Source organism: Hippocampus comes, unplaced genomic scaffold, assembly GCF_001891065.2.
Source record: "Hippocampus comes isolate QL1 unplaced genomic scaffold, H_comes_QL1_v1.1 scaffold315, whole genome shotgun sequence".
Classification (NCBI taxonomy): Eukaryota; Metazoa; Chordata; class Actinopteri; order Syngnathiformes; family Syngnathidae; genus Hippocampus; species Hippocampus comes.
Genome location: NW_017805539.1, coordinates 1,970,909 through 1,982,006, shown reverse-complemented (window position 1 = coordinate 1,982,006; position 11,098 = coordinate 1,970,909). Strand labels below are relative to the sequence as shown.

General features: G+C 41.0%; 1 long non-coding RNA gene across 2 annotated transcripts in view; it reads left to right on the top strand.

Annotated features, from left to right (window-relative positions):
* The first annotated feature begins 6,871 nt into the window (after positions 1–6,871).
* Positions 6,872–11,098, top strand: part of LOC109520996 (uncharacterized) — a 58,226-nt gene continuing 53,999 nt past the window's right edge. For both annotated transcript variants that reach the window (XR_002169267.1, XR_002169266.1), the window contains exon 1: positions 6,872–7,124. This is a non-coding gene — a long non-coding RNA (uncharacterized LOC109520996). The remainder of the gene's footprint in view (positions 7,125–11,098) is intronic.

Here is an 11,098-nt window from a genome sequence, read left to right as displayed (position 1 = left end):
GTACTGCGGTGACTTTCTCATTCTGATCGCCGACAGGATAGAAATCAGAATGGAGAAATGGAGACCAATTAGTTCCATCCCTGACAAAAAAAATAAAAATCATTGTTAAAAACGCAACGTCTGCTGTGTGGTGAATATGTACACTGTATTCTGTATATTTGAACACAAATAGTGGAGCAACACAGAAAGATAACAAAACACTCATATTCTTTATCCTCTTTAAATAATGACAAATGTTACTGTGGTTTAGTCAGCAATTGTGATAATCTCCTTCATGTGTATCCTTATGTCTGTATCGCATTGCCCCCATGTGACCAAGGCCAGAAGGAGCAGCGCAATGTCCAGTGAATTACGTTAAAAAAAAAAAAAATCTTTACATTATATCTAATTATGCATTGTTCGTGCCTGTTCTTAATCTCTCACTGTCAAGAAATGGTCGAGATTGCCCAGAACAAACGCAATTGCTCAAACTTTTCGTCAGGTCTCATTTGCCCCATTATTTGTTGCTAGGCAGATTTTGTTGAATAATAAACAACCATTGTGGCAATTTCAATGTGCTTTCCACAGTGTAAACGACGTGTTTGTTATAAAAGTGTCAATTTTGAACAATATAACCTGTTCCACTTTGTTCTTTAATCAGCGCATGTATCTATGGGATCCTTTTAGGCTTTTATTGCTCCTTTTCATCAAGACCACGACTTTCCAACGCTGCTTCTTAAGAGGTTTTTGACGACCATGAGACGTAACTTTTTTTTTTGTTTGTTTTAGTTTTATGGCCGGTGTGCTAGTCGTGAAAATTTGCTTCTTGTTAGTATTTTTATTGTTACACGTAGCTTTTTAAAATGCTTCAATGTGTTCAAATAAGATGGATGGAGGGCTGGGGGAGACAGCCTTCAAATATGTATATGTATATATATTATATATTAGTTCAATAGTGTCCCCCCCCCCCCTCACAGACCTTTTTTCAGTCCTTCTACTTTGACTCGTCTTTTTTTCTTTAACAGTGACTACTTTTGCCAGATCAGTCAATACTATGCTGGCGTTAGAAGCGTTTTGCCCTGAGGCATTCTCTCGGGCCTGCCGCTATTACAGCAAGCGAGTGGCATTCCAGCGTCACAGTATCGCAGCATTCATGGCTTTTCTTCGGGAATCATTCATGCTCTGCTCATCTCTAAACGTGATGAGAGTGAGTAAAAGTGAGCGCTGTTGTGCAGCACTTAAGAGGCCTGACGGCGGTTAGACGTTACGATCCCGATCCCAAGGATGACGACACTCGCTGAGGTGGTCTCCAGGCAGAAGAAAAATAACGGCTAACAGTGTCCTTGAAATGTCTCAGTGATAGAAATCATTACTCGTTAAATGAATGTTAAAAAAAAAAAGCCCCAAAAGTCAAACACCTCCATTGTCAAACAGTACAAAAGTCAAATATCTAAAAGTCAAACTGCACATGTCCAACACCCTTCCAAGACAACCACCTCAAAATTCCATCACCTCAAAAGTTCCACACTGCAGATCTCAAGTGCCCCAAAAATAAAATGCACTAAAGTCAAATTACCTCAAAAGTCACGCACTGCAAATATAAAATGCCTCAGAAGTTGAACGTCACAAAAGTCCATCGCCCAAAAAAATCAAACACCTTGACCGACTGCTGTCGACTGAAAATGACATCACAGTTGTGAAGGGCTCAGGAAACAACCGATTGATATTCATTTTCAATCCATTTTCAGCACCGCTTATTCTGAACAGTGTGTGCGTGTGTGTGTGTGTGTGTGTGTGTGTGTGTGTGTGTGTGTGTGTGTGTGTATGTGTGTGGTTGTGTTGACATGGGGAAGGAAGAGCCTCCCACGCCAACAGGATGACGCAACCCATGGTGGCCATGCACAGAAAGCACACGCATGCACATGCACTACAGCGATAACTCGAGGACGCTCCGTTTGCTTTAATGTCGCCCATTGTTCCATGCACATTTGTCAGCCTTTAATAAGGTTCATCGCCACGCTTATGTTCGTGGTGTGGACCGTTTTGCTTCAACTTACGCCGCTTATTCTGTACAGTGTGTGTGTGTGTGTGTGTGTGTGTGTGTGTGTGTGTGTGTGTGTGTGTGTGTGTGTGTGTGTGAATATAAACCTAATCTTCGACTGAACTGTCCTATATATGCATTTTAAAATTCAAATGTTCTTGAGCACAGACGTTTTCCCGCTTTTCGATTGGCCAGAAGCGGGTAAATTAGTAAACGGTGCGCTCCTGACACCTGGTGGTCGGAAGGGACTATTGCACTGGTCGCAGCAATTGTCGAAAGGAGTTGAGTTCTGAAGCGCATCATGCCTCGCAGGTACGTGTGTACGTATTCCTAGTGAGCGTTAAAATATTTCTTTTTTTTAACTCACCACGCCATCATCGTGGTACAATATGAAACAATGTGAAAATGTCTGTGTGGATTGTGTACTCAATGAATTGACCTAATAAGCATATGTTGACACACTGATCATATTATATGCATTAAAATTGAATAGATGTAACAAAGACAAACATTTGAAAGATTGGATTCAAATATGAGAAGAAACATGCATTGTTTGAAATTATATAAATCCTATAAATTAATATTGTGGAACTATCTGAGATTGTGTACCTAAGGGACTGACTAAAGCGTACAGAATCAAAATTCAAATTTGAGTTTTCAGTGCTTAAAAAAATGTTCATTCAGTAACATGTCTTGTTGACATATGAATTCATTAATTGCAACGTTACATAATATATTAAATTGAAAACTGATTGCTAAAATGTTAAATGTGAATGATAATACCGTATACCTATTTTATTTCAGTTTGTGTTGCAATTGCATATTTGTACAACTAGATGGCAGGTTGTGCATGTGGAATTCTTACCTGGATGCCCCCTACCCTCCCTCTGACAGTACCCCCCACCGCTTCCCTCTCCATTCCCTCCCTCAGGTAGCTTATAAGTTTTCAATCTAATCATGTTTCTATTCAGTCGGGAGCTGATAGCACCTGCCGTTTTCCCACAATTCACCGCAGCAGCTCCCCGCCGCCGTGTCAGAATGAACATATGGCACTTTATTAAAATAAACAAACAAAAGGAGATTATATATAAAAAAAAAAACAAACAAAAGTGATGAGCTAAAAAGTTGCACTGCACTTACCGAGTAATCACATTCAGGACTGCAGCTACGGTGTATTTTTTGAGATTACAGCGTTTACCAATTATCCCATCAAGTAAGCAAGTCAAATCAAACAATACCAACACACAATACAAGAAAGTTCATGTAAGGTGGAACAATGATTTTGTCCATTGACGTCAATCATCGTAGTATCTGTGACTGCGTGTGTGTTTTTGAAAGACAGGGCCGAGGCTGGTGACTGACGTGGGTGTCGGCAAATAAGATCGTATTTGGCTGTGGTTTGCTTGGTCAAGCGGCTGTCTGTTAACTGCTAACTATCGATGTGTCTGCGTGGTGAGTTACTAGATGTCAATTGTGGGTCATGGAGGGGCAGTTAACCTGCTGCCTGATCCAATTACTGAGTCAGCACTTTTACAAATGAAGGAAACCACAGACTCATCAACGTGGCCGAATTTGAGGCGGTGACCAACCTGTCATTCAGTAGCTCACGAAACCCGGAGATGATAGATCCAACAAGCCACTAAACACGTCTGTCTTCATTCATTAGCCGCCTCTCATCACCATCAGGCCTCCTGATTTAATGAGGCACACACACGCTCGCACACACACGCTATTAAGACTATTAAATGGACACATCTGTTTTTCATTAGCAGCTAAAGTCACCTCGATGCTGCCGTGTTAATGGAGCGAGCCGAGCCTGAAGAACAATGCACCAAACAACACGTTGAGGGAGGAAGGATGAAAGTCATACCTACGTTCACCTCAACAAGGTGGACTTACTCGAACTACACTTGTCTAAACGTGCTTGGGCTCACTTGACACCTAGACTCCAATCTGTAGGTGATTAATATTTATTCAAGACCCCCTTCATTGCTTTGAGGTCCCGCTATTTCATATTATTCTTATTTTTTTAATATTTATAGTTAATAATTCAATATTAGTGTAACTCTCCTGCAGCCTCCTCAGTCATGCGCAGGCACATTTACGTGTGCTATATTTAATATGATGACTCCAGCGATTCATGAAAACTGCCACCTTTCACAAATGGAAATAAACACAACATCTAGAAATACTCCACAGAGTCCAATAAAAGTCGAATTCACATTGCTCGCTCATCCCGAAAAACTCACCGCTTGCATTTGCGAGTGCAAATGAGCATTGGGCATCATGTCACTCATGCAGTTCTCTCACTGGGCCATTCTGCTGTGTGAGTTGGAAAATTGGGAACTCCCACGACGCCTGAACTCACCACCAGTGGGACCATGACAGGCTGTGTGTGTGTGTGTGTGTGTGTGTGTGTGTGTGTGTGTGTGTGTGTGTGTGCACGCGTACATTAGATGCAATATTTACTTGCATTGTCCCTGAATTAATGAAAATACTTACCTTAGGTTACTACAGCACCACGAGGCCGAATTTCTAACAGTTAAGCAAACAAGAGTAGCCTGAAAAGCTAACAAGGCTAAGTACAAGTAACTTGATTTGGCCGTAAACGTATGTCATGCTGTTGTTAACCCTGACACCGTTGTTAACATACACACCAGCTACGAACCTTAATGGTTCACATCCACATCATACAGACTTATTTAGCTTACTTTACACTTTTATCTTCCTGCTACCTGGTTCCCAACTGCTTGTCTACCTAGCTAGCTACCTACCTACCATCTTTATCTCTGAAAACATTCGGTCAGCAAATAAAAAGTGCCTTCTCCTGTTCAGGATGTGCTGTACCCCGAAGCCGTTTATGATCATCTTTCAATCTGTTCGACACGAACTCCGCCATGATTTTGTTGCCATTACAGATGATTGTCAAAATCGTCAACTTTGCCAATTCGTAATCTCGGCTGTTCTCCGTCTGGGAGACTCTGTTTTGAAAGTGAGAGGCAATTTCAGCCTTCACGGACAGCGAGATTTGCTTCCGTTTACCAGACATGTGCTAAAACCACGTTCGGCGTGCCTCCGGAAGTACAACAGTGTATGAGTCGATGAGTAGCATTGCTCGGAACGGAGAGGAATCCCGCGCTGTACATTTAGTTGATAAGCAAGCTCGCGGCGGCAATTAGCTTCCCACTGTTTGTTGTAACAAAGGCCTTTTCACTATTTTGTGGGAAGAGTCTCGTTGTTATGATCAAGTTTACGTGATGTACTTGCCTGCAACCTCGTTCCAACTGAATACCAACTGTCCAAGCAAATGACTTTTGACCACTACTGAATTTTTGCAATATCATACTTTGTTGCGAGTTATCTTGCTAATGAGTCATTTGAAGTTGACATTAGCAGTAGCACATGTGCTAGTGTAGCTAGTTAGCAACTATGTTAGGTAGAGTTGAGCGTCATGTGCTTACATTGGTATAAATGTTCACTATAGGACTTCCATTTAGTATCGCAATCATTTCTAGCATATTCACCATCGCACCTGGAGGTCTTCTCTTTTACACGGTGTAATTATTATTATTTTTAGCATTTCGGGGTCCCAAAAGAACAGTCATCCAGGCAGTGCTGAGTTTGTACAACATTAATACCCAGGCTAATAGCGGCTGGCAAGTGGAGCTAACACCAAGCTAATAGCGGCGGTGAGGGACAGAGCTGGTGCCACCGCAGGGACATGCCCAGCATCCTTGTTGGCCTTGGAGGAGGCCCCTCACCTCCCAGCTTGTAATTAGTAGCCAGTGACAACAGCAATGCTAATAATTACCCAAAACAAGAGATTCCCCTTGCGCTTTATTCTATTAATATTTGTGTTTGTGTGTGTCTGTGTGTGTGTGTGTGTGTGTGTGTGTGTGTGTGTGTGTTTTGTTTTGTTTTAAGTTGTCATTGCAAATCAGGGTCATGTGCTCCTTTGAGTATGAAATGGTGACTGAGCCAAGATGGTGGCTTGTGGTATTTCGTACCGTAAAAGCAAATAAACAGAATTGTAGCATGAATTTAGCTTTAGCCTTATTGCCTTGTTGAGTGCAGGTAGAAAACACTCCAGTTGGGGTGATGTAGCATTATGTTCCTCACTATGTAACACATGTTTGCATTGTAGCATCTTGTTGCGATTGTATCTTAACTATTGTAACATTTTTAAATGTTGGACAGGGCCTAAGTTTAGCCTGCGGTGTTAGCCGACCTTTCAGAGTCTTGACCACATGCACATTGTACACACAAACGGAGCATTTTTTTCAAAATTAAATCATCTTTAAATCATAATTTTTTTAAGGGTAATGATGATTTTGAGTTTGAAATACAGGTATTACTTATATTTCAAACTAAAAAAATATTATATTCATGGATAACTAAACAAATACTACAGGCAATTCCATTTTTTATTTCAATTAATAGTGTTAAGCATGGGCTTAGTCATCATTGGATAATTTTCCTGTACTCATCTGTATTCTGTATTCATATACTGCACATGTACAGTGGAGCCCCATTTATTGCAAAAAAAATCCCAAAACCAATTAAATCGACAGGTTATTGGCGATTAGCATCAATGTTATGGTTATTTATAAACCTTCAAAAAAAATGCTTCTTTCGCATCATATTGTAAAAGAACACTAACGTATATAAACACACATCTAACTAAATAATTTTAGCAATGAAGCATCATCAGGCTATCCAGCGAGTGTCTGAATTTTACCAATATAGCATGATCGTTTTTTTGTTTTTTTTTGTCTGGTTTCCTCCCAGCATGCATCAAGGCGCTTGGCGAAAGCCCGCTTATGTTTGTATTCACTCGGTCGATATTAGCGCTGACAGAACGCGTTGCTAATTGCTAATTGTGTGTCTCATTAGTGTTGGGGGTGACAGGTGTTGCGAGCATGTCGTGCCTCTGTTGCGCCGTTTCTCCCGTGAGTTTCCTCCTTCCCCACAGCGGCTGACGCTACCGAAGCTCAAGCTTAATGGCCCCCCCGGGACGGTCCTCTGGTGGGTCTCGGGGTCCTCGCCTTTTGGATACTGTGATACAGCAACATGCATGGGATAACTCCCCTGACTCGATGCACTGGTAAGATGGCTTTGTTTGCACGTTTGTTTGTCTGTCATCCATTGTGGTTCTTGAGTGTGTGTGTTAATTTTGTAAAGACAAATGCTGCGGTTGAAACTTGCTTGCTTTGCTACCTATTGACTACCTATCTCTCAACCATTTAACTGAACCACTGACCACCTATACCAACTACTATCGACCAACCATCTCTATCAACAATCTGTTGAACTCCCAATACTCACCTCCAACCTAAATTATCATCATACTGACTGACCTACCCACCTACCCAGTACACACTTGCCGACTACCGACTTACTTTCCTGCTCCCAAGCTGTATACCAGTCTACCTTTCGATGGCCAAGCCAACTGACCTCCCTACCACAAAATAGCGCTTAACGGTTTTTGAAAACTAATATACCGGTAATTGTGATTCCCCCCCCCCTCTAACCCCCAATATTTTGATTGAGATTGTGATTTAATATGCAATTATTTTTTTCAAGGTACTCTTCCCATGTATTTTCCTGAAACAACCACAAGCAATACATCTGTAGCAAAAGAAACAAATATCATCGATATCTGCCGACCTACCTGCGCAGTCGGTACGACTGTACCAAAGGTAGAGTCTATACCTACCCACTCCAGTCTACCAACTTTGTACTTTGCTACCTACTTAACAATGACCCATTCAACTTCCTCTCTACCTTTTAATAGAAAAATATACCTGCTTGAAAAATATACACCTTTGTTTGGACACTTACTTCCTTGCCTGCCTACCTACCTCCTTCTCTGACACTGTCAATCAAAATTGAGCATTATTATCTTTGTAAATATGTACAGATCAGGTAAATGCTTTCTCTCTCACACACGCACACACACACACACACACACACACACACACACACACACACACACACACACACACACCGAATCCTCATCATCTTCATCATGGTCTAATTGGATTACACCAGTAAGTGTGTGTTCTGAGTGTGTGTGTGTTCCGGTAATTGAGTCGGCCTTGTTGGTCAGTGGGGAATTGAAGTGTTAAATCCAATTCCGGATTGGTAGCTCTCGGTTAGAGTGTGTGTAGTGTGAGTAGCGACCATATGTCACTTGTTCTGCCAGTGTGAATATGGATGAGACACCCGAATTGGAGGTAGCGGCATCCGCGTGACTATCACTTGACGCTCATTTGTCTGCATTGAGCAAGTGGGGTGGCCATCACAAAGTGAGAGTTGAGTTCTAATGAAGATGAAAGTGACTCCGTAGGGGTTAGACTCTTTATTCCGGCTTGTTTTTTTTTTAACCTCGGCACCATATGTCCTGATGCTAATGCCACTTAGAAACAGGATTTGGCTAGCTAGGAGTCGAGTGTAGTGCCGGCTACTTTATGCTAGCAGCTTCTTGCACACATCAATCCCACAAAAAGTGCCCCCTCAGATAAATAACAATCAGATCAGTACCAGCGTCTGGTTAACCACAACCTTAAACGCTACCCTAGTCAATGTATAACTCAGGGGGCCCACATGAGAAACTGGAATGTTTGCTCAGGGCTAATCGAACATGCTAAGCAAAATTTCGTCGAGCTACCTACCTTCTACCTTCATACCGACACAGTTCACCTTGTAGCTAGCGATCTCCTCCCTTTCTACCCTATCAACCACCGTATCACTTTGAATCGACACACAAAAAATTACAGGATTGGATTCCGGACGGGCTGAAGAAGCTGGGTGCCATTTTGGACAGTTTTTGTGTACTGGAGTTGTCAGTAAGTGTAATGTCACATTCCTGTATGAAAATGTTTTTCTAGTTTTGGCCATTGAACAGATTCATGTGTGCCTAAAAGTTCCCTCTGTGATGACATGAAGCGTAAGCCCCCGTAATCATCATAATCATCGTCATCATCTTCACATCTCATCCGGCAAACTTTGTCGTCAGTTTCTCTACTTCAAGAGCGCCACACAGATAAATCTCTGCGTGTCGCTAATGAAGTGCGCTTTAACAATAAAACATGCGATAAATGACAAGTCGCTTGACAAACGCCACCAAGAAGTAGTTCCGCAGGCCATCCAATCAATCAAGGCGCGCCGCAGCCCAGATCAATCAAAGCGTGAAGGAGGAGGAGAAGGAAGCCTCTATCGTCATTTTTATTGAAAAATCACTCATCTTCTTCTACTTCCTCGCCCACTGCCAGCACTGGAGGGTGTTTGAGAAGAGGAAAAAGGGGAGGCGGAGGAAGAGTGATCACCACCGAGGGAGTGGAGGGCTCCGTCTTTAATGTTCATGTACCCCCCCCCCATCCCCTTTGACATCCAGACCAACTGTCTGATGGTGCCGCCCTCTCAAAAAAAAAAATGTTTTCGAAAAGTGCGACATAACAATTAAAAGAAAATAATTCAAGTGTAACTGAAGCTTGAAATTTACATTCAAAAGTAAATTTGAAGATAGATCAAATAAAACCAATCGTATTTTCTCGGACTAATTTCATCTCATCAAAAAAACTAATAAAATATTAAAACTGTGATGATATTATGCAATACAAACCCTAACTAGATTTAAATTTAAAAAAAAACCTGACCATATTGTACACGACAAGAAATACAGACCATCTTATCAATGTTACTATTCTAATGTAATTTAAATACAAAATAAGTATTACGCACTGCTAATTCTAATTCAACTACAAAAAACTATTCAATTCACATTAAAAAAAATACTGACCATTATACAATACGAATTATATTTTGATATAAATACAAATATTGACAGCGTTATACACCGATTAAATTAGTGAAATACACGATAGACGTTTCATTTAAATAAATGTAATTAGTTGTCTATTTTAATCACAAAAAGGAAAATGTACATATCAACTGCTACCTTAATAAAACAAAATCAGAATGAAATCCTGAAAATTATATCAGCTACTACGAAAAAGAAGTTCATTGAATAAAAACAGCAAGAATGCTGAAAATATTGTTTCCTACTAATTTTGATTTTAAAAAAAAAATCTAGACTGGAGTACACACTAGTTATTTGTTTGAAATAAATAGTCACCAGATTTTACTCACTTGAATTTTAGCAAATACAAACGAAGTACAAAGAAAATATGACCATATTTTAAGATACTTGAATTTCATTAAATTACTTTGCATATCACAGACTAATTCAGTGTGGTTCTAAATGTCACGTTTTAGTTCAGAGCTCCCACACTGCCCACACACGTTCAAAAAAAAAACACGCATACGTGGAGCCATTAGGTGGCGCACTTCTCTCACCGTAGTGCTGAGCAACCTCAAGGAGGAGGTGAAAAGACAAACTTGGCCGTCATGAAGTAAAAAAATAAATTACAAATCCAAAAATGTTTTCTTCCCTTTTTTTGTTCTTGTTTTCGTTATCGTGAAAAATAAAATGCAACATCTGTTGTAAATACATTTGGATACATTAGTGCGTCCTCTGAGGGCTGTGTGCAAATCACAGGCAAAGAGTGAACTATTTCCTGTGTGTCTCACACACACACACACACACACACACACACACACACACACACACACACACACAGTTTGAAGACCAACACAAGTGACGACTTCTTCAAAGGACACATCGTTGTCAATATCAAACAGTTGGCACGTCCATTAGCGCAAAGTATTCGGAACCGCACCCGTCGAGTTATTATGCAAGTAGATTACTGGTGGGCCGCGGGTTTGAGAGCCGGGAGCATTCAATATGTGTGAACTTGAAGCAAGTGCCAATTTTGCGTGGCAAAAATCAACCGAAGTCAAGTGGATTCCCCACGAAATTTCAAGTTGAGTCAATCGATTACTTGCGCAAAGTCGTACCAGCGTAATCACAATCTCCCCCAAGATGTTTCCATACTGTCTATTATTTTATTGCCCTCTCTATTAAACGCAAAACCTTGACTTCCGGGTCACTTCCGGGTTGAGTGAACGCTGGCGCGTCTGGCTGCCGCTGCTCACCCGCTATTATTCTTTTTTAGC